The sequence below is a fragment of the Puma concolor genome, chromosome A1 (assembly GCF_028749965.1).
Source record: "Puma concolor isolate L17-30 chromosome A1, mPumCon1.1.hap2, whole genome shotgun sequence".
Taxonomy (NCBI): domain Eukaryota; kingdom Metazoa; phylum Chordata; class Mammalia; order Carnivora; family Felidae; genus Puma; species Puma concolor.
In genome coordinates this window covers 194,638,957-194,664,647 of record NC_141667.1, presented here as the reverse complement: position 1 = coordinate 194,664,647, position 25,691 = coordinate 194,638,957, and the positions used below count along the sequence as shown (strand labels likewise).

At 36.4% G+C, this 25,691-nt stretch overlaps 1 pseudogene; it reads right to left on the bottom strand.

The window, feature by feature from the left end:
• Positions 1-3,119: 3,119 nt before the first annotated feature.
• LOC112860785 (prostaglandin reductase 1 pseudogene) lies at positions 3,120-3,473 on the bottom strand (annotated as a pseudogene).
• Positions 3,474-25,691: the final 22,218 nt, after the last annotated feature.

Here is a 25,691-nt window from a genome sequence, read left to right as displayed (position 1 = left end):
TGATGGGTATTGAGGAGGGCACCTTTTGGGATGAGCACTGGGTGTTGTATGGAAACCAATTTGACAATAAATTTCATATATAAATAAAAAAAATAAATAAAAAATAAAACTTATTTAATACTAGTGGAAACAAAACAAAAAAAATATTTGGTCTTCCTCACAAATCTCAAATTCCTTTCGTGGACTAAACAAGGCAAAACATCATACAAAGTTTAATATGTTTTTACATGGATACACCATTAACCTTATTTCTTTCATCTATCTCAATACCATATTTAAATAATGGCAATTTATTTGTATGAACTTTTCTTTAATATAATCTATTGTCAAGTTGGCTAACATACAGTGCATACAGTGTGCCCTTGGTTTTGGGGGTAGATTCCTGTGATTCATCGCTTACATACAACACCCAGTGCTTATCCCAGCATGTGCCCTCCCCGATGCCCATCACCCATTTTCCCCTCTCCCTCACCACCCCCCATCAACTTTTAAACAGTAAAAGGTACTGCTATAATGTTGTCAAACATGACAGTGAACTAAGCCTAGTAACTGTTCCAAGGTAAAGCACAACAACATCTGTTGTTTAAATAACAACAGATATTAATATCAGGGTAGCAATTACAGTTTATTCTCAAAAACCAATAGAACTTTTTAGGTTCCTGTGGTCAATCTACACAGATATTAACATAGCCAAATAATCCAAAGGTAGCACTATAAATGGGGAGCCAATATTATAATGCTCACATACCTTTCAATTATGTGCACTTTATAAATTTTGAGTTCAAACAGTGCAAAGAAAATGCTGTTTTTATCTAAACTTATGAAAACAGTTGGTCACCTGCTGAGTCCAAGGAGAATCTAAAGTTTTCTATCATTTATAAGCAGTCTCCTGCCTTAAATATAAAATCATTGGCTTACACAGTGAATCATTATAAATCTCTCACAAGCTTTTAAACCAATCAGTCAAGCTTAGAATGCAGTGATTTGGAGAATCATAGCTCTGAGGCTTTGGGGCCTCACTGTGCATGGGTAATAAATGTAAATGATTTTGTAACTTGTAGAAACATAGGTTAGTTCGCTCTTCACCTCCCAAGGAGCAACTGGGTTTGACTAAGGAGGTTTACTGTGGTCCTCGGGAAAAAAAATCTATTATGTCATTTTCCTTCCTGAATCCTGGGAGAAAGAATAACATTAAAAGCAGTTAATCTGTTAAGCATACAAACTCTACTATATAGAAAACCGCCACTCAGAAAATCTAAATTCCTTCTGTAATCGGTAGCATATCCAGTGAGAAAAAAAAGCCTTTCCGAAGCAAATTTCTCTCTGTGGTACCATTTACCCAGTTTACCCCACTGTGGGCAAGAGAATCTTAATTATAACAATCAAAAAATATTCGTTATCATTGCCATTCTCAAAAAAATAAAAAGAAAAATCCCTTTTGCATTATTCATGAAATAAAGTCAAAAATTTGAAAATAAATACTATGCAGAGTTCAAATGATTTTTTTTTTCAATTCAGGACAATTTCACGAAGACAGAAAAAGAATGCTAAGAATGGTAACATTTTTAAATGAGAATTGTACATACGTTATCATACAGTTAATTAAAGGTTAATTATAGACACAAAACTGTAAGCAATGTAAAGTGAGGTTCTTTTCTTTTAAATGTTTTTGGTTTTTTTTGAGAGAGAAATAGAGAGAGACTGAGTGTGAGCAGGGGAGGGACAGAGAGAGAGAGGGAGACACAGAATCAGAAGCAGGCTCCAGGCTCTGAGCTGTCAGCACAGAGCCCCACACAGGGCTCGAACTCACAGACCTTGAGATCATGACCTGAGCTGAAGTCTGACACTTAACCGACTGAGCCATCCAGGTGCCCCAAAGCAAGGTTCTAATTGTAATTATAATTTCTCCCCACTAGAGACCTGGTAAAATCTCTCAACCCAAAATGGAGAGTCAAATAAACCTGCTTTAGGTCTGATGTGGATTTGTCATCTTGTGTTATTTTAGTTCCACTGATGACCTTTGTGTCCAGGCTGTTTCTGTCCCCTACATGTCACCTGCAAAGGCATGTCATCACAGTGTCAGAACATTTACTCTTTAGTCTTTGTTTCCTTTCTCAGTGTTCAGGACTTAAATGAACAAATTCCTCAAAGAGGCTTTGCCAAATTCCTTCTACTCATCACCTCTGCTTTCTAGAGCCTATCTGAGCCCTGGTGTCCCCATCCCTATTTTCTGCATTCTTCACCCTAATGCCTTCTGATGCAGGGAAGGCAGTTTCAATATCCTTTTAGCAGGAATTCTAATTAAAGTCCCAACTGAAAATTAAAAAAAAAAAAAAGTCTGGATACCCCACAACAGGGAAAAATGCAAACAGCATGAAACATTCTCATATAAAATACCTCCCCACCACCTCACACTCTGTTCCCAGCCCCTGCTCTAGTCGTTTGAAGGATGCTTCTATTCAACCATTTTGAACCCAGTAGTATGTAAGCAAAACTTACAAATACTCAAGGCTAAAAATCATATGTTGCTTTATTTAAGCAATGACTTCTATTTTAACAATTGTTTTTTAGAGGTTAATGTTCCCTTTTTTTATTTCCCCACTTAAATGTGTTTTATTAAGTAGACCAAACTCATTGCAATTTCTTAGATAATGAAGGTAGTATATATTTTTACTAAATGGTTAAAAAGACATGTGGTAACCATCCAAATGAGTTCTAGATTCCATGTAACTTTTTTTTTCACTCTTTCACTATGCTTTTCCCCAAATTACCGCCTTTCAGCATTCCCATAAATGCAGCTGGCACGTTTTCAACCCCTTCAGTGATGTATTCATGGTACTGGATTTTACCCTATAAGACCCATTTCAGCAAGTCTTTCAAAGCCTTCTGGTAGACTTCTCCTTGCCAGTGGGTGACAATGAACCCTACCGTGTGGAGTTGCTGATGGAGAATATTCTCTGGGGGTGGGCCTATTATATACAGAGATGGCCCCACATATAGCAATTCTTCCAAATTTCTTCATCTGAGGATAACAGTGTTTGAAAACTCTCTACTTACCTCATCAAAATAACAATCATAACCATCAGGAGAGGCTTTTTTCAAAGTTTCTTCCAAAGACTCTACTGTTTTGTGGTTAAAATGTCTGGCCACTCTGCAGGCAGTTTTTCCAGATCTTTCCCATCAGAAATGGAGTGAGTTGTCCAGCCTGAAGAAGCCACTACCATAGTTCCTGTTGGGAAGGCTGAGTTTTTACTTTCCACAGCTCTGACCACTTGCTGCCGCATCATCGCATCACCCTCCTTCAGTCGTTTGGCTGCCACTCCCAGGTAAGGATCCCCAGCGAGGAGCAAAGCTTGCAGCAGGACCTCTCCGTTGTTGAAGGGTGGGAGTTCAACTGTCTTCAACTCCAAGTTACCACGAGGGGGGCTGCCTTCGAAGTGCTTCTTCAGGGTCCGGCTCTTAGCATAAACCATCCTGAAGTTCAAGAGTCCGTGGGTTCCACCACCTAGCTAGAGAAGGTGTTCGGGGTTGTAATGTTCCCTTTTGATAAACACGTTCTCTTATAATTTTAGATTATGATATTAGGCAGTCTTAGTGTCATTCGTGCACATCTATGAAGCAAAGATAATTTTTATCTTCTAGTTATTGAAGACTCTTCCTCACCCTTGCTTTTACCTTATTAAGTGCCTTGTCTATATTGCACTTTTCACTCCTTGCTGTACCTTTTCAAATCTTTGAATATCTGGCTAACATCATTTCCTTCATGTAAGCATTCATAATTATTTCAGTTTTTATTTATACCTCTCTTCTCTCCTATTCAAAAATGCTATAGTAAACCACACAATTAACCCATAGAAAAATATTGCTTATTTCTTGATTTTGTACATATGTTAGTATTATCATCCCAGTTAGACTGTAAGTATCTCTCTTATGTTTGTGTATTCACCCCAATGTTGTGGTATCTATGAGAGAGACCAATAATAAAGACGGGTTGGTTGGTTGATTGATGGGTTAAAAAACATCAAAAATGGATTGAACATTAAGAAGAGAAATGCATTATGAAATGCTGATAAAAATGGAAATATTTTATTAATTTTATTTATTTATTTATTTATTTATTTATTTATTTATTTATTTATTTATTTATAGAGAGAATGAGAGAAAGAGGCAGTAGGGGAGAGAGAGAGACACAGACAGAGAGAAAGAGAGAGAGAGAATCTTAAGCAGGCTCCACATTCAGCTTGGAGCCTGACTCAGGGCTCGAGCCCATGACCCTGGGATCATGACCTGAGCCAAAATCAAGAGTCAGACATTCAACAAATAGAGCCACCCAGGCGCCCCCAAAATAGCAATATTTTAGATAGATACATACAAGTGGAATTATGATCCAAATTTATTTCAAAACTAACTTTTCCTGGAATGTTAAGGTGAAAAACTCAAAACTCAGAGAGGTACATTTCCTACGAGCAGAAGTCAATCCCCTTCCCAGCAAGCACTGAACTGTGAAATCGTATACCAAGAGGGGAAAGCAAAATGAAAACAGAGGAGCCTCCTGAGAGGTTTAGATCATTTAATTCATACAAGAACCATCAATAGCTAACATTTTGCAATCCTGATCACATGTCAGACACTGAGTCAAGCAAACTATTATCTCATTTGATCTAGTATCATCCCTATTTTATAGATGACAAAACTGACACACAAAAGAGGCTAAGGGTCTTCTCAAAGGTAGCCCAAAATGTGCTGACTTCTTATTTTCACAGAAGCCCTAGACTGCCGGTACAAAAAAATATAACAGTTTGAGCAGTGTGACATGAGAAGTGACCTGAGAGCACCCAGGAAACAGATCCCATCCAGACCAAAGGCAACTTCCAAGGGTAGCTGGTATCTTCTAAGGTTCAGAGTGTGTCAAACAGGTGAAGCAAGAAAAGAGTGTTCTAAGAGAAGAACAGTATGAATAAAGGCAAGGTGGCCCAAGAAGGCATAACCCAGTCGATAACTGCAAGTAATTGGAGACTAAGACACCAAATAGTATGAAATAGAGCACACAGGGTCCCATAATGACCTGTGCAGGCAACGTGTGTACAAAGGAATATCCCATCATGATGTCAAGGTATTTGAAATTTTTTTGTTCAGCAATGTTTATACTGACTGGAAGCGTACATAAATGAAACACCCAGAGAACAAAAAAATGACATATAATCATAATCTCTCAAATTATTGCCAGGAAAAATTTAAGGGAGCTGAAAGAGTGGGATATGACCAGTCTGGGAGGAGAATTTTTGGAGAAGGTAGGTCCTGAATCAGCTAAAGAAAGCCATGCGGGGTTGCCTGGATGGCTCAGTTGGTTAAGTGTCTGACTCTTAATTTCAGCTCAGGTCATGATCTCACAGTTGTGAGATCAAGCTCCACGTGGGGTTCTGTGCTGAATGTGGAGACTGCTTGGGATTCTCTTTCTCCCTCTCCCTCTTCCCCTCCCTGTCTCTCTCTCATTCTCTCTCCCCTCTCTCTCTCTCTCAAAGAAAAAGCCATCTAGGAATGTATGAATGAAATTTAAAGGTAGATATGTATGGTATATTGCTGGGGTATTTGAATATACACTCCTTTCTCCAATTAATAATTTTTTCCTGATTTGAAGACTATAACAAAACTTCACACGTTCAAGGCACAGAACTCAGCATGTCACACAGTAAATCTTCATTTCTATAGCATAATCAACACCACCTATATCAAAACAGATTTTTTCTTGAAAAATTTGTTAAAATGATAGCTTAAAGTTATTGCTAATGGGGCGCCTGGGTGGTTCAGTCTATTAAGTGTCTGACTCTTGATTTCAGCTCAGGTCATGATTTCATGTGTGGGGCTCTGTACTAACAGCACAGAGAGGAGCCTGCTTGGGATTCTCTCTCTCCCTCTGTCTCTGCCCCTCCACCACTTGCGTGCTTTCTCTCTCAAAATAAATAGATAAACATTTAAAAACTTATTATAATAGAATATAATTAATTAAAATAACCAGAAATCAATTGAAAATTGGTTCAAAAACAAATTAGTAAAAGCATGGAGATTTAAGAATAAGGCAGAACATTTTGAACGGTTTTACTAGTTTGAACTCATCTCCCTTTTCCTCCAACATAAAGTAACAACAACAAAAAATCTTTGTATATTGGTAAAAAGTATTTTATTGGCATGTGAATAGTTGCGAATTTGTTTATTGGAACCTTTAAACTTTGAGAGATGTTTTCTTAAACTATATAAATGTATAAAACATAGTGATAATGGAAAAATTAATAACATCAAGTACTGAGACATCTATCAGCTGCGTCTTCCCAAATATATATCAAGAGAATATGGGCTCAAGTAAAATCTTATGAAAAGTTCTTATTGAATAGAAGCAAAAACATGTTAACACCATGTAAAAATAATGGGATGAGCTTGTAAGAGGTTACGAAATGCCTTTTTCTGGAAACTTACTCCCAATTTTTTTTTCATTAAATACTTATTCTTCTGAAAGTAAAAGGTCTGGCCAAATGATTGTTCTAAGATTTCTCAGAAATGAATCTATTATCTTCTTTTTTGTTTTTATTTGTGTGTGCCTATGTGCGTATGTGTACATGGACTGAATGAATCCTAGTATTTTTCAATATTTATATTGTTCTGAAAAGTTATATATGTACTAAATATCTTACTAAAGGTTTATTTCTATGAATTGAGTTTTAAATCTCTTGGTCGACTTTCCAACCATGATTATGCACAATGATCCAATTACATAGTTTATGAGTTAATTTATTAACATTAATTATTGTTCATGTAAAGCTAGAAAATGGGATCTTGAAAACACTAAGTTTAAATATAATATCACAGACCCAATATTTCAACAGTAACATGAATCAGGTAATAAATAGCTCCCTTTGATCATTGTTTTTAAAGTCTCTTGAACCATGCTTTGATTAGTTCTATTTAATATTTAACATCTGGTTAGTCAATTTCAATCTGCAGGAAACACTGCTGGAAAAATTCTATGCTGACTAAATACATTTATAATACTACAAAGCTGACATGTAATTGATTTTAGTTCCCATAAAAGGATTATGTTAACTTTCCTTAATCTATATATTTGTATTTTGTGCAGTCTAGTGAATTCACACCAGAGATGCTAAATTTTTATTTCTTATCAATATTTTATGTAAAATTGATAGGATTATATTTTAGTCTAAGTACCACTTTCCAATTTTTCCCCTGAAAAGAAAATAACATACTAAAAACTATGACTGCACAACTGTAGTGCTAATACTCCAGGCTGACTGGCTGGGCACAGTACTTCTAGTTATCAAAAGGCATATGGTAGTGAAACATTTTCTCTAGGCTATCTGACCGCAAAGAGATTTTTAGATTAAAAAAAAAAAAAAAGATGTAAAAGTTTTTACTTCCCATAGCTTTGGGTTTGTTTGTTTTTTTTTTAAGTGTTATTTAATTCAGGAAATTAAGAATTTTCTTATCATTAAATAAAGGGTAGTGATGTTTGCAAAGATTTGTTAAAGCCAGTATTTTGATTTTTGGTCATATATTATTTTACATTATTGCATATTAAAATATAGAAGCATGCCAAATTTATAAATAATATCCATTTCCAAGGAGGCTATAGATTTTATAAGCCAGAAATTTTGATTATCTTTTTAACACTAACTTAAATGACAGAGAAGTTAATTTTTTTAGATATATAAAAATACACGTTTTCTACTTGGTTTCAAATACTCAGTCTGTTGAAATTGGCAAGCTTTCTTTTCTTTAATGTTTATTTATTTACTTTGAGACAGAGTAGTATTGTGAAGGCAGACTATTGGAAGATGAATAAGCAGGAGAGGGGCAGAGAGAGAAGGAGAGAGAGAATCCCACACAGGCTCCGCACTGTCAGCGTAGAGCCCGACTTGGGGCTCAAACTCACGAGCCATGAGATCATGATCTGAGCCAAAATTAAGAGTCAGACACTTAACCAACTAAGCCACCCAGGTGCCCCTTGCCAGGCTTTCTTTTCATTTCAGAATTCAGGTTCTCCTCTGTATATCGGGTGAGGGAAAATCACAAAGTGATATAAGAATTATGAAGACAATGTTCAAATTTCAAGTCTTTCTCTAACATTGTCTACATAATATCTACTATTATAATTATAACAAGTTCAAAAGGTACTACAGTATGGGAAAGAGAAATATTTAAAACTATACAAAAAAAAATAAATCTTTTCTTTCTAAAGAAAAAGTCAATAAAGATGGCAATCTCTGGTAATAAATACACTAAAATAAATAAATAAATAAAGATCTTCCTGCAATTACGATGGTTGGCTGTCTCAATTCTACCCAAGTTTTCCATAGATTTGCAATAAACCATGTCTTTCACAGCCTCTTGGCTATTCACAGCGCTTGGACCAGTACTGAGCCAATGCTTGAATAATAAATACTAATAAATAAATATTGTGCTTGATAAATACTAATAGAGTACAGTGAAAGCTCGTATATAGCAAGTGATTCTTTTTAAAATGCACATAGTAAGAGCTAACTTAAAGAGGGTTAACAAGTATGTGTTGTCCAGATTCAGCATTTGCTTTCCTCTAATATAATTAAACTATGTTGCTAAAATAAAATCGGTTTTTGTTGTAAGGACTTTGGCTTTTACTCTGAGTGAAACGGGAAGCCTTGGAGAGCTTGAGCCAAGAAATGACATCATGTGGTAAATGTTTTTCGCTGTGGCTGCTGCACTGAGAACAGACTGAAGGATGCACATGTGAAAGGGGAGAGATCAGTTGGGAAGCTAACACAATCTTGGCAAACGATGATGGAGACTTGGACCAGAGATGGAGTGAAGAAATTGAAAAGAGGCTGGATTCTGCACACACATTTTGAAGGTAGGGCCAAAGTATTTGCTCACAAGAGAAGATGTGGTCCAAAAGAGACAAAGGGGTTGAGAATGAGTTCGAGGACTTTGATCCGAGCACATAGGAAGATGGAGTCAGAGGTGCTTGTTAGACACCAAGTAGAGGCTGAAAAGGCATTTAGACATATGGGCATGGAGCGGAGGGAGACAACAGCGAACATGAAGATTATTGGACACTAAGCTCTGTGGCATTTCACTCTTCTTGAAATATTACTGTCGTGCCTCAGGCAAAGGTTATTCCTTATGACCAGAAAGCTTACAATTGCTCAAAACTCGGAGACTTGGAAGGACACTACATTCGTGTTAAACCATAATGATTGTCAATTCAAGTCCTAGTGCAACTGTCACCTAATGTATTGGTGCTCAGGAACCCCAAAACAGAATAGGTGTTTTTATGTAGTTACATTCCTTCTGACATCTTGTGGGATTTTCTGGAAGTGTATAAAACAGCAAATACATTTGTTGTAATTCCATTCCACTTTAACAATATTTATTGAGCATTTGTGATGGGATGGTTGCCAAGGGACTTACAAATTAAATAGAAATCCCATAAATTTTGTAAAAATATAAAATATTATGGCTCTCGAGATACCTATAGTCTAAAGGGGAAATATACACAAAATAGGAGATATGCTTCGAAGGCAGTGGTTCTTAAACTTTAATATGCATAACAATCCCTGCACTCAACCCTGGGGATTTTTTTGCTAAGTCTGGCCAGGGGCCTAGTATTTTAACAAAATTCCATGTTATTCTATTGAAGATAGTCTGTGGCTCTAAGTAATGATACTTTTAAATGTACTAAATGAAAATTATCCTTATTTATTTATAATGTTTTATGTCTAACCTAGATATAAAGTGGGGTCGGCCTATCCCTTGAGACATAGATAAATTGACTCAAATTCCGAAACCTGGCCCTATTGACATCTGAAAATACCGTAAAGCTTTCTGCATATTCTGGGGAAGCAAATTTTTAGTCTTATGCTCAATTCTGCCTCTCAGATACCTGCTTCTATAGATACTGTTTCCTTTCTGCACAGTTTTTACAATGATGAGAACCTCCCCCCCACCCCCACCATCCTGTTCTATACACACACACAGCCTTCATAAACAGAATAGATTTTACTAAAGTTGCCCGGGGAAGAGTTGAGACAAAGAAGAGCAGACATTGTAAAATAGAATTAACTTCAAATTCAGCATTAGAAATCATGTACCCCACTCTCATGCATGAGTCAGAAACTTTACAGACTCTAAGTTTTGCTATAATAATATGGCGCAATATATTTAAAGAGGCAATGAGTGATATTTAAAAGTACTGTGTTGGGGTGCCTGGGTGGCTCAGTCGGTTGGGCGTCCGACTTCTGCTGAGGTCACGATCTCGTGGTCCGTGAGTTCTATCCCCGCGTCGGGCTCTGATGACGGCTCTGTGATGATGGCCTAGAGCCTGCTTCTGATTTTGTGTCTCCCTGTCTCTGGCCCTCCTCCGATCACACTCTGTCTCACTCTCTCTCTCAAAAATAAATAATAAAACATTAAAGTAAATAAATAAATAAATAAGTAAATAAATAAATAAATAAATAAATATGAAAGTACTGTGTTGTGGAGACAATGAAATATCACATCATTCTCCAGAATACTCCCTTATTAAGTTAATAGAAACGGGCTATTGTGATTTCCTGGTCTTGAAAACTAGATGACATTTTAGGACCTTTCTATCCCTCAGCTTCTTTGATTCTATGGTTAGTTATTACTGTTTGCTTAGAACTTTTCTCTAAGGCTCCCTAAAACAATGTATTTACATATGATATCCACTCAGCTTGAAATCTGCAGTAGTAAGCAGTGCATTTAAAATTTTGGGACCTAAGAGACTAAACGGGAAGTCAGAGGGGCTGTCTGTTATGGAATTGCTAAATCAACATAGGATAATTTCAGAAGCTTGTCAGAGAACTCTATACATAGAATACCCACTGCAGCCTAATTTATAGGACCCATGGCAAGGGAGAAAATGTCTCCAGACTCCTCTCTTTGGTATGGATAATGCCTCACCCTGATTCAAAAAGCAATATAAAGTTATACTGTACATAAAAATATAAACACTCCAGCTACATAATCAAATTCAGTTATACATTAGTGATCTCCACAATGTGCTGATGTGTTATTACTCTTGAAGTGATGAGACAGAGAGAAAAAAAAGAGGAATCATGGGAACAGTCTCCACAGAGAGGCAGAGATTTAAAGCAGGGAAATGATGGGTACATTTAAAAAAAATTTTTTTTAATTCATTATTTTTGACAGGAGTGAGCAGGGAAGGAGCAGAGAGAGGGGGAGAGAGAGAGGATCCAAAGCAGGCTTTGTGCTGACAGCAGAGAGCCCAATGCAGGGCTTGAACTCACAAACTCTAAGATCACGACCTGGGCCAAAACCAGACATTTAAGTGACTGAGCCTCTCAGGTGTCCCTGGGTACATATTTTTAAAGACAAATGGAGGCATTAAGCATGAAAGCTGATGGTATATTGGTGAAGAATGACAAGGATATTTACCTGATTGAAGAGTGTGCCCACCTGCGTGTTATTGACAATGACGGTAGATAGTTTGGATGGATGCGGTGGCGCATGAGGAACGTTGGAGGTTTAATTTTAAGCTCATGATTAGGAATTTGAAGATGATCATTGGAGGCTTTGGGAGGGGGGGATTCAAAATTGAAAACGGAATTACTTGACTTAAAGAAGAAAGTTGAATAGTAGTAGAAAGGCAGACGACTAGAAGATGTAAGTGCCTCAGTAAGTAAGTCAGATGGGTAATAAATGAATACAAGATTATTGCAGTTGTCCATATAACAAAAATAACCAAAGCTTACTGAGAGCTTACCATGTGCCAAGCATAATTATAAGTAGCTTAACATGTGTTAACTTACTTATTTCTCCCTACAGCCTGTTTAGCTAGATATCACTAATATACCCATTTTAAAGATGAAGAACTTGAGGCACAGGGTGGCTAAATAACACAGCCAAGTTTGCAATTTATCTATAATGAAACTCACATCTGAACCCAAGCACTTTGGCTACTGAATCCAGTCTCTCAGTCACTCAGCAGGGGTGCCTAGGGATATGAAGAAAAAGAAAAAGAAAAGAAAGGTGATTAAAAAACACCAAGAAAGAGCTGCAAGAATTTAGGGGGCAAAGAGAGAAAGGAAGCAAAAGTGAATCCCAAGTTTCCAGCATAAGGAACAGGAAGGATTGATAGTGTGTTTGATAACTATTTAAGTTTTAAAAGTGTATTAGTGACACAATAATAGAGAGAGGTGATGATGTATTTGCCAATCAATACATGAACATCATTTCTTTTAATGTAAGGAATTTTCCACATTGAGAAAAAAATAGATTAGGAGTTGATTGTACCTCTTAGTAGCTATATTTAAAGCATCACAGCTATTTTTCATGTGAGATAATACTCTGTATTTATGTAGCACCTTTCTTCTAAGGAGCTCAAAGCATTTTACCACAATGCATTACCTTATTCATCCTCATAACATCCCCTTTTAAGAAAGGAAGTGTCAAGTATAATGACCACAATTTTACAGATGGGAACACTGAGACAAATGGAGCTAGTGACTTGCCAAGATCATAGAAACCCCTGTAGCAAAATTAGGTGTAGAACTTGGGCTTTCTTTAGTTCAAAATCCTTTCCAATCTCTTCTTAATAATATGTCTCAAATTTGTCTGAAATGTTGGCGAATTTATCTATAAATTAGCATATTTAGAATCATGTTATAATCTAGTATCACCTGAGAGGTGTGCATCGTGAATTTGGTATTTTGTAATTGAGTAAATCTATAAAATGGTAAAAATCAATGCTTCATTCTTAAAAAAAAAAAAAAAAAGTCAAAACTCTTCTCTTCAATTAGGCATTTCCTATGCTTGGCTTTAACCCTAAAGTTTTGCTAAGATGTAAATCTTGTAAATCCTCAGAAAGTGCTGCCTTACACTTGAAGAAGTTTTAGTATATAAAAGCCCCAAATTATCAGTAAATGATTTTTAAAAGGACAACACACACATTCACGCATATGCACACACACACACACACACACACACACACACACACACACACACACACACATATGCACACACACTCAGAGGTGATGGTAACATAGCAAAAAAAAAAAAAAAAATCAAGAAATCTCTTTAAAGAAAATTAAGTACTTTCTTTCTCCTGATACTAAAGGGACAAACAACACCTTTAATTCTTGGGAAATATTTTAAAACTCAAAATAGGTTACTGCTGACTTCTACATATTAACTATAAGTTCTATCTCATTTTTTTAATTTCACTTCCTTACAAATGCAGTGCAAAATTAGTTTATAATCATATCCTTAGTTGTTCGGGTGTTAAAGAGAGAGAAGGCAAACAAAGTGTTGACTTAATTTTTTTAAAAAAGAGTTAATAGAATATATTCATTGTCAGATCCTTTAACAAAATCCTTATGTGCGCTGGTGGGTGGAACACAGTATTGGATACAAGCAGGGCTATATTCAGCAAAGCAATCTAAGATCAAAGGCTCAATCACCAGCTTACACAATTTAAGGCAGGTATGCATTTTACTTTTCCTCCTTAAGTTGCACATGCTCGGCTCTTAAAATGTGTAAAGCCCTTTAGAAATTCTACCCCAGCTGGTCAGGGTATTCCAGTTGAAAAAAGGAACTAGAACCACTTTCTCAATGACAATCCATGAAAAGAACAAAAATGATGAAAAACAAATGATGTACAACAACGTGCCAGAAATTATATCACATCAGATTCATCATTATCCCCAAAGTTGAAGAATTATTTGGGGAGCTAAGTTGTATTTCACATTTATACCATTGTCCATAACAAGTAGAAGGCCTTAGAAGATGTTTTTATGTTTTATGATTTTTTGTGCTGCAAGATTGCCATTAACAACGGCTATTAACATTCATAAACAATGGTCAACGATTTCCTAAATAAAAGTTTAAATTCTGAATAATCAACGTGAACTCTCTTTTTTTTATTTTTTTTAATCTTTATTTATTTTTGAGAGAGAGACACACACAGAGTGTGGGCGGGGGAGGAACAGAGAGGGAGGGAGACACAGAATCCAAAGCTGGCTCCGGGCTCCGAGCTGTCAGCACAGAGCCCATCACAGAGCTGGAACCCATGAACCGTGAGGTCATGACCTGAGCCAAAGTCAGACGCTTAACTGACTGAGCCACCCAGGTGCCCCTCAATGTGAATTTTCTGAATGACTTCAATTACTATTATTATGCTTGGTGTTTTATAAAATGCCAAATCTGGTAGTCTCAAAATTGACACTAACAGAAAAGTAGTTCTTTTATTAACACAATGTAAGTTTACACATTTATTCAACAAACATTTATTGAACACTTGTTATGGATCAAGCACTGTTGAGAGCAATGGGGTAAAACAATGAACAAAAAAACAAGGCACTGCGTTCACAGTGGTCACACTTCAGAGTGAGAAGACAGAAAATAATTCTTAACCAATTAAATAATTACAACTTGTAATATACCTAGTGGTGGTAATGGCTGAAAAGAAAAGCCAGCTGCTGAGGAGTCAGAGTGTAGCGGAGGATGAAATGTGTAGCAGAACATTTTATCTTTGTGTTTCTTGAATTAAGCCAAATGTGGAAACTACCTAAGAAAACCCAAAAAGAAAAAATTATGTATTATCCCTTGCTCTATTAGAGTACCCAGGAAAGATCCAATATAGTTGGAAAAACACATCTGTTTTGCTATGTTGGCAGTTTCTGGGATTTATTCCACATGAAGATGATGAGCATTCTGTCTTTTCATTCATTCCATAAAAATCTACTGAGGACCTACCATATACAAAGCCATATGTTCAGGAGTGTAGGTGATGAGTAAGATCCAGATTTTGTCCTCAAAGAAATGTTCTGTCATGGTAAAAGGAATGAATTTGAGCTTTATGGGTGACCTAAATGCTACCAAAACTACAGAAAGCTGAATTAATCTCGCATAAAGCATTAAGAGAAGCTGCATAAAGAAAGTGACATCTGAGCGCAACTACAGAGAATGGGAAGGATTTAGGCAGAAACAGCAAGATGAGCAGAAGTGTGCAGGAGAAAAGCTGTGTCATCTCTGTGGGATCTGAAGCACAGGAAGTGGCTGGAGAGGGGGCTGAAAAAGTAAATTGAGGACAGATCTGGGAAGGACGTGAAGTTAAAATGTGCAAGTTTTAAACGTTATCCTGTAGGTAATTGTGATCCACTGAATATTTTCGAGTTTTGAGCCAACAAAATAAACTATCAGATTCGGGTTAGAAAGATGTCTTAGGGGGCGCCTGGGTGGCTCAGTCTGTTAAGCATCTGACTTCGACTCAGGTCATGATCTCCAGGTTCGTGGGTTTGAGCCCCACATCAGGCTCTGTCCTGACAGCTCAGAACCTGCAGCCTGCTTTGGATTCTGTTGTTTCCCTCTGTCTCTACCTCTCCCCGACTCGTGCTTGCTCTCTCTCTCTCTATCTCTCTCTCTCTCTCTCAAAAATAAATAAACATTTAAAAAAATTGTGGAAAAAAAAGAAAGATGTTTCATGCAGCAAGGTAAAGGAAGAATAGAAAATGGAAAACAATGAAGTTAGAATGAGGGTTAGCTCTTGCAACAGTCTCCTGGGAAATGAAAAGGGTCTAAATGAAAACAGGAGAAATAGGAGCTGAGAAGTCTGGATGGCTAAATTAGACCTTTTTTTTTTTTTTTAACGTTTAATTTTTGAGACAGAGCATGAATGGGGGAGGGTCAGAGAGAGAGGGAGACACAGAATCTGAAACAGGCTCCAGGCTCTGAGCTGTCAGCATAGAGCCCGACACGGGGCTCGAACTCATGGACCATAACATCATGACCTGAGCTGAAGTCGGACGCTTAACCGACTGAGCCACCCATACGCCCTTAAGATAGACCTTTTTATCTGGCAAACATTTTTACCTTGGCAACCAAGCTTTGGAGCATGGAGTGGTGGAGAAGTCTACTTATACACGTGAACAAGCCTTCCAAATCAGAAGTGGAATAAGTAAGCACCTCAATTTTTTTTTTTTTCTGGGATCAATTCAAACATAAACACACTGTTTGCAAAGTAAATACAGCTTTCTCCTTAATAAATTATGTGTTGAGGTCATAATGGGTGTCCAATACTGTCAGGCTCTGTTTGGGATGAAAATATGAAGCCCTGAGACAATTATTACCCCCCAAAATAAAAGATAATAAACTGCTGAAGTCAGCACATAATACAGAGTTTAATTACATCATACAATCTACAAATGTAATTGAGGCACTAGCGACTAACATGAACTCTTGAGTAATTGGTAGACACTACAGTAACCAATCTTAGATTGAATAGCTTTGACTTTTTTGTTCATAGAAAAAGACGGAGGGTCAAATGACTTGATCAGTTTTTCCACTTGCCAGAAAACAACTACTCACCCTCAAGAATCATTTCCTGTCTGGTTTCAAATCTTCAAAAAGAATAGATTACTCTTCCTATTGGAAGAGTTTTCCAAAAACTAATGATTTTCAATGTCAAAGAGTTCTTTTTACTAAATTACTCCTGGTAACTTACTCTTTTATATCATTTTAAATAATTCTACTCCCACCTTTTTAACTTTCAAATATTTGTAGAATCTTATAATATACCCTGTAGTCATTACTCGCCTAGCTATATCTTTGTCTACTTAAATCTTTTCTTATAAATTAATCCCTTCCTTCTCTTAATCATTGCAATTGCTTTCTCCTGGCCCAGCTCCAATTTTTCTTCAAATTATTGGTTCTGAGGTACCTAAATTCTAACACTGTATTCTAGGCTTAAATCATATCTGGATATTTCCTTTTTATTTATTTACCATTCTGCCTGTGCCTATGTGATTTACCATCACCCCATAAACACTTAGCCAGGCACAATACTCTGGTTCTGTTCAGATCGCATAAATCTTTCACCTTCTATTTAGCCAGGTACAAATACACTTCGTACTTGGAAGATAATCATAATTCTCTTAAACCTGATAAAGAAAACTTGTCCATTTTCATGTATCACTTGGCTGCTATTATAATAAATCTATAGTAATCCATATCAGCATTAGTAAAGTAAGCAAGTTGAATTTGTTTTTGCCTTTACTTCAACTTTCATTTCAGTCTCATGTTTCTTGCACGTTCTTTTTGAAAATGGATTATATTGGAATTTTTTGCTTCCCAAAGTATGTATCACTAGTGGAAATGTATATATTGTCAAAATTTTTTGCATGTTTTTCCTTTTATATTAAACTCTATCTAAATTAATATATGGATTAAGGAAATTTAGTTAGAAGAAATGATTATCTTAGTTTCAACAACAAAAAGGAACTGTGAAATTTTATTTTAAAATTTGCCTTCTATGTCTATTAAATTGTTTGTTTTGGTTTTTAAAATAATATTTATCCAATTTTTTAAAAAAAATCTGAATCTGTTGATTCAAATAAGCACATAATTCCCAATAATAAATAGAGAAATAGAAAGTGAGCTAATACATGATTTCTGGATTTATAGCCTTCAAAAATATGTGTTCCTTCTGCCGGGGAAACAGATGATCCTTCACCCATCATGTCAACAACACAACTCATGAAGTTACATTCTCTTCTGCATCTAAAATCATGCAATGGAGAGATTTCTCTCTGCCTTTTCTTTTCTCCCTTTCATGGTCTCCTGAATCTCAATTATTTATCCATATTGAAAACAGTATCTTCCTAATTAGATTCTGAGTTCCTTTCAGGCAAAAACCATAATTTAGGTTCCCTAACACTTAGCAGAGTATCTGGCCTAGAGTAGTTATTCAATAAACATTCACTGAATTCCTGAAATATGAATTAGTGAATAAATCATGATCATTTCTCCATTGCTGGCAACCTATGCAAAGATGGAGACAGTAATTTTAGAAGGAATGTTTGGGGGGGGGGGAAGTGAGCTTTTATTCAGAGTAGAACTACTATACTTGTTTTCTTCATTATTTTTCCTTTCCATTTTCTCTGACTCCTAAGAATCAAATGTGTTCCAATGTACATTTTTAAATTGTCGGCCATTGGATAGTAGTAAATCTCAGACATTAAAAAGCAATTGGTGAAATTTGAATAAGCCTTGTAGATGGTATAATAGTACTGTATTTATTACCTGTTAATCTCCTTTTTGTGTACTGTGATTATGTAAGATAATGTTCTTGATTTTAGGAAATACATGCTGAAGCGTTTAGGGGGAAAGAGGCATTATGCCTAAACTTATTCTCAAATGGTTGAGAAAAGTATCCAGAGAGAGAGACAGAGAGAGAGAAACCGAGATAGAGAAGAGAATGATTAAGCAAATGTAGTAAAATGTTAACATTTAGGGAATCAGAGTGAAAGGTACATGAGAATTCTTTGTACTAATTGATGCAACTTTTATGCAATCTGAAGTTATCATTATGTCAAAATAAAGAAAATTTTAAATGGTAATATTAAAAAACGATTAAAGAAAATCTAGATGATACAAACAAACTTTATCTACCATTTCATGAAGCGGACAGTCCCCATTCAAGGAACCGCAAAGTGGGATGGAAGACAGCAAGCTTTTACAGGATAAAGAATAAAGAACACTGACGAGAAAAATAGAAACTATCTGATTGGCTGGAGCTCCATATAGTCAATCTTGTCTGTGGGGAGAAGAAACAAGGATATAAGTATAGAGTCCAGAATTGGCTTGGCATGGCAGATTGCTTGACTAGAGATACTGCACTAAATTTCCATTTGCTGACATGGCATTCCAGGCAGGGGCGACTCCATCTTGGGCCTAGAAACTTATTTCAATAGTAGTCTTTATTTGATCAGTAATTAATGATGTATAAAATTACCAGATTGTGTCACTGAATTGTTCTCAATTGTTTTGGGTTTTTTTTTTTCTTTTTTTTCTAAAAAAGGAAACTGAGAAAGTGTCTACATTATTAAGGCGTCAGAACGAGGAGTCAATGGCTTCCAACTTGATGCACGAGTTATTTGTCCCACAGACCATTCTGCTCCTCTATAATTACAAAATTACACATTGCTTTGTGGCATTTTAAGAGTTTTGTGTTATTAAGGAAGATTTTTGTAAATAATTGTTCTAATAAATGAACTTAGCCTTGTTTCTCCACACCCAAAAGTGTCAAATCCATCAAAAGCCTCTCTCTTGGGGCACCCGTTTGTTAAGTGTCCAATTTCCTCTCAGGTCATGATCTCATGGTTGGTGAGTTTGAGCCCCACATAGGGCTCTCTGCTGTCAGCGTGGAGCCCACTTCAGATCCTCTGTCTCCCACCTCTCTCTGCCCCTCCCCCACTCATGCTATTTCTCTCTCTCTCTCTCTCTCAAAAATAAATAAACATTTTTTAAAAAAGTCTTTCTCTTCCACCAGTGCTTTATTGGGCCCATCTGAGCTCCTTCAGATCTTTCCTCACACTCAGCCCCCTCCTGATCACTGTATCAAGGCCTGAAATCACAAATATGTGATGATTGCAAAGATACTCAGATCCTCCATGCAATCTGATCAGAAAGGAATGTGTAGGGGGAAAGAGTGAAATATATTAAATTGGGGGTATAAAACACTTCTGCTTTCCTACTGGCCCTGAACACATCTGATGGTACCCAACTGCCTGGGAAGAATTGGGGTTGTCTCAAAGGTGATCTGTTTCAGGCCACTCTAACACCCTTTAATTAACTATGAACTTTAAGTGGCCTGAAAAATTAACCACAACCCCACACATGTCTCCCTGGAATTCATTTACACACTGGAAGAGTATGTATGAATGGGTCCTTTACTCAGACTTCTTGATTTCCATATGCCATGCTTTAGTTTCAAAAATTATTTTCGGGGCGCCTGGGTGGCGCAGTCGGTTAAGCGTCCGACTTCAGCCAGGTCACGATCTCGCGGTCCGTGAGTTCGAGCCCCGCGTCGGGCTCTGGGCTGATGGCTCAGAGCCTGGAGCCTGTTTCCCATTCTGTGTCTCCCTCTCTCTCTGCCCCTCCCCCGTTCATGCTCTGTCTCTCTCTGTCCCAAAAATAAATAAATGTTAAAAAAAAAAAAAATTAAAAAAAAAAAATTATTTTCATCTCTATGATTCAAGACTCTTTCTTGAACACTTTAACCACTTCCCAATCATCCCAAATAATTTTGTTTTTTACAATACACACTGATTTCAATGATCTTAGCTATTTCAGGATTGTAGACACTTTGAAAGGAGAATAAATAAGTGGTCCAAATGGAGTAAATCTTATTATGAAAAAAACTATTTTTACTCCATTTTGAAACTAGTCACCAGCTAAGTAGTTAAAGCTCTTTCCTTTTCTTCCTGTAAAGATTGACCCTGAACTGACAACAAAACCCTAGGTGGGATATTTAAATCTTAAGTGAGTGGTCAGTTAAGTGCCTGCGGAGGTAAAAGGACAGATAGCATATTTGGTATGCTAATGGAACCTATTTACTTCAAGGAAAGTGACAAAAACATCAATCAAATCAGAAGAGGCTATTAAGGATTGTTAACTCCCTTTCAGATGAGCAATGATTTCCATTGGGATTTAAATAAATATTCATGAAAAGGACCAATGACAGAAATTTCACCAAAAATCACCCCATGGTAAGGTTTCTATACAGCTTAAGACAAAACTTACTTGGCTCCAATTTCACAGGAGTTTTGACTATTTGGGGCACACTCTCCCTTTTAAAACATCAACAAAGATTGGCATTCTCTTTCCATTTTAAACCCAAAATACATTTATTTAAAATTATGCCCTTGAGGTATCTCTAATTCTCAAAAGATTATGATATCTTTCCCAACCATAACAATTACACAGTTGCTAATGCATTCATATGATTTAGAATGTACTTCACTGGAAAAAAAAAAAAAAAAAGCTAGAAAGGTTAAAAAAACATTTAAGGAAGCAATATAAAATCGTAACTTAAGATTACATACAAATTAAGTAAAGAGCTTTTTTTTTAATTGAACACGTCAGGCACTAGGCAGTTTTTCCATGTTTACCGCCACCTGGTGACAGCTCTATGTAAATTTACTATGAACACCCCAAAATAAAACCCCATTAGTAAAGTCTAGCTCAATTCAATTTAATGCAATAAATATCTATTGAGCTAGTACTATATTTTTAGGACTGGTTTAAATCATGTTAAGAACACAAAAGTGTAGCTCAAGGATGGATCTGAAGGATGTTTACAATTGAGATGGGAAAGCAAACAAGTAAAAGAAGCAATTCTTATGGCTATTACTAAAAAGACAAAGAGCAAGTGTTGATGAGGGTACAAAGGATGAGAAAATGCGGAGAAAGGTACAAAGGATGTACCTTTGTACACTGTTGGTGGTAATGTAAATTTGCACAACCATTATGGAAAACAGTATTGAGATGCCTCAAAAAATTAAAAATAGAACTACCTTATAGACTAGGAATCCCACTTTTAGGTATACATTCAAAAGAAATGGATTCGGCATCCTAAAGAGATATCTGCACTTCTGTGTTTATTGAAGAATTATTCTCAATGGCCAAGACGTGGAAACAACCTGAATGTCTGCCAACAGATGGATAGAAAAGATGTGGTATATATATATATAAAATATATACAATATATACAATATTCCATTGTCTATATATATTATAATATATATATAGACAATGGAATATTATTCGGCCTTGAAAAAAAAAAGGAAATCCTGCCATTTGTGACAACATGGATGAACTTAGAGGACATTTTGGTAAGTGAAATAAGCCAGACCCGGAAAGACAGATACTGTATAATCTCACATATATGTGAAATCCAAAATAGTCTAACTCATAGAAGTAGAGAGTAGAATGGTGGTTGCCAAGGGTGGGGAGATAAGGAAATGGGGAGATTGTGGTCAAAAGGCACAAACTTTCCATTATGCATGATGAATAAATTCTGTAGATTAATGTGCCAATGGTTAACAATACTGTGTTTTATACCTGAAATTTACTAAGAGAGTAGATCGTAAGTATTCAAACATCAAATTGTTTACTTTAACTACATACAACTTTTATTTGTCAATTATACTATAATAAAGCTTGGGGGAGCAATTCTTATTTTTAAAATGTTTATTTTTGGGGCGCCTGGGTGGCGCAGTCGGTTGAGTGTCCGACTTCAGCCAGGTCACGATCTCGCGGTCCGTGAGTTCGAGCCCCGCGTCGGGCTCTGGGCTGATGGCTCAGAGCCTGGAGCCTGTTTCCGATTCTGCGTCTCCCTCTCTCTCTCCCCTCCCCCGTTCATGCTCTGTCTCTCTCTGTCCCAAAAATAAAAATAAACGTTGAAAAAAATAAAATAAAATAAAATAAAATAAAAAATAAATAAAATGTTTATTTTTTGAGAGAGAAAGCAAGCAAGGGGCACAGTGAGAGGGAGAGAGAGAATCTCAAGAGGCCCCTCACTGTCAGCACAGAACCTGACAAGGGGCTCGAACTCTTGAAGCGTGAAATCATGACCTGAGCTGAAATCAAGAGTCAGACACTTAGCTGACTGAGCCACCCAGGCGCTCCTTGGGGGAAGCAATTCTTGAATAATATGTTAACAGTGTTATGTACACACTAAACATAAAAGAAAAAGAAAAAAAAGGAATCAAATGTAGGCTTGGATTTTCAAGCCTCCAGATGAAGTGAGACTTGAGATAGTGTTTAGAAAAATTAGGAAAGGCTACATTACAAAGGTAATTGAAAATCCGGAGGATGTTAGACTTGGTACATGAGGTATTGGGAAGCCTGGACATTTCTTAATTATAGAATTAATATAACAAAAGTGTGATTTTAGGGAAGCTTGTCCAAGAAAAGTCTTCAATGTGGACAAGATCAAGGAGACGAAGACCATTTCAGAGATAGTAATCTACCTATGAGTTGATATAAACCTAGGTGGATCAATATTAGTAGAAATGGACAAGAAAGAAGACAAAATATAATATTTAAGAGAAAACTTTGAAATAATTTGGTGACTGGTATTTGAAAGGAAGAGAGGAGTCATGACTTTGAGCCTGGTTGACACCACTAGCAAAAGGGAAGGGTTAAGAGAAAAAAAATGTATATATAGGGAAGGAATAGAAGCAACAATTTGGAGATGCTAATTTTGAGATGACAGTGGGGTATACAGATAGAAATGCCAAGTTGAAATCTTGGGGTTCACTTTTAGTTCACATTAGTTATTTGCTAATGATAGCATTAAGCGATATTTCTCCATTTTTAGTGCTCTCCCATAAAGTTTTACCTCAAAGAAATCCTCATGAAAATTAGTCTTGATAAGATTCAAATTCAACTAATTGAGTCCCTTCTAACTGCCAGTCACTGTGGTAGGCACTTTCACATACATTATCACATTTAATTCTCACAGCAACTGCGTGAAGTTGTTTATCTAGAAATTCTAATTAATTATATTGTAATGAAAATGCAACTGCCAAATATTAATCAAGTATTCATTGAATTAATTAGACATATATTGTTTGATTTCTAATCCTATACTGCTCCACTGCCCAGATTCCAATTTTCCTTTTAATAGACATTAATAGCGCAAAGTAACAAAAAGAGTAGTTCAATGTCAAATAATGCACATTGAATAAAATGCCTTAGTGAAAACAGAAACATACTGGGAGATGAAAGACCCAAGTTACAATCTAAGCTCAAACAAGGCAAATTACTAAATTTTCTCGAGGCTTAGTTACTCATCTGTTACATGAAATTAATGATTTTTATTCAGTCTATGTTTTTAGGTTGTTATATAGGTCAAATGAGGTATTGGTGAAAAACCTCTTTACTAAACAGATCAGAGGGTTCGGGGTGGAGAGAACAGGATTCTTTTCTCTGGGTTCCTCTTCTTCTATTTTGAAAGGCTTCTTTCTTGACAAGACTTTGTGGATAAAGAGGTGGCAAGAAAAGGGACTCTCAGTTTCCATCACCTCTGTTCCTTATCCATTTTCAGCTTCCATTCCTTTTCCTCCGGGGTGCCTAAGTCTATGCCCCAATACACCCTTGCAACTAGGACTGCCAACTTGTTGTTAATGATTGTTTATGTGGTTTCACTCAATCATTGTTAGAACTCTTGACTTTAGCCTCTGATCACTGACATTAATCAATGAATTGAGAAGTCCTTTGAAGAGACAGAGGAGTGTAGATTGAGCATACACCTGGATATTAACTGCAAATGTGGGTTGACTTTCTCTGCAGAGTACGCTTTTTTAAAAACAGAACCTTGAGGAAAAAAAGCTATAAAGTCATTCAGAACAAAAACCTGCAAAGAGCTTACCTAACAGCTAATTATAAATGTATATATAATTATAAGCTAACTCAAGCATCACTGCAGTGTGGGTTTGATGTTAATGACCAACCCTTCCATCTTGGTGAGCTAGTGAAGCACCTCTGCTTTGGGATCAGGTGCTCTTTTTCCCAAATACCTCCCTCCCTTCTTTATCTGGCACAATCCCCTTCTTCATATCATGATGGCCAACTCCTTCCCAAGTGGATGTTGACATGCTAACATTGACGAGGTCTCAGTCTTCTGTCTGCAAATATTCAAACTGTAAGCACAATTTTTTCTCTCTGAACCACACAGAATTACTAATTGTATTTTATTCATCGCCTCTGTGTTAATTCAACCCAATGAATCTGTGCAGTGGAAGAACTATAAAAGTTTCACACACACACACACACACACACACACACACACACACACACACGTGACTCCTTCAGTGTAAATGCATATAAATAATCTCTAAAATACCTTTGACTCTGATATTGCTGGGTGAGAAAGTTTGGGGGAACTCTGTAACACTAGGTATGATGAGGAATATCCCATCAGAGGCCCTCATCTACCACTCAAGGTTTTCATCCAAGACTGAACATATCTTCTCTCTTTACCAAGTTCCCCTGTCCCCTCCAACTTTCTAAGATCTCCATGCCACTGAATATTGCCTCGGTCTAGCCTAGAGCCAGGGTGAACTGTCCTATTTAACTTGATTTGAACTACATAGAGGCTTGTGTATTGCAACTGCCAGGTAGACATCTTATTTTCTTAAATTGTATGTAACCCCAACCACTATCACTATAACAAGTACTATTTATGGGACCACTACCTACGGTACTGTGATTAGACCTTACAAACATTGAGCTACATGAAGCTACCATTTAAATTTATAGGTCAAATACAGGCAATTTCCTACGATCAATCTAATATTTTTCATTCAACACCCTCAACAACCATGAAAAGTAGGCATAATCATCACTATTTTATAGCTGAAAGAACTAAGACTCAGAGTGATAGTAATCAGGTGACAATGAGACACCTGGGGAAGGGGTAGAGCCCACTCTTAAAATAATCACCAAAGTGTCACAGTCATACCTATGCACACAAAGATAGCTTTTGAGGACAGATGATGGAATACAAGAATTCATGAGAGTAATTATGGGTAAAGAATACAGACTAAGATTCAACTTGAAGATGATAATATAGAGACAACAAATAATGACAAACTTTAAATCTCTTCCATGAATAACAATGATACACTCTTCTCCCTCTATAGCAAAGGGAGAACAGAAAGAAAAAGGCATACTCTACATCGCAAAAGTAGCTTGAATATATATGTATATATATATTGTATATACATATATGTATATATATGTATACATATGTATACATGTATATATGTATATATGTGTATATATACATATGTATATATATGTATATATATATGTATGTG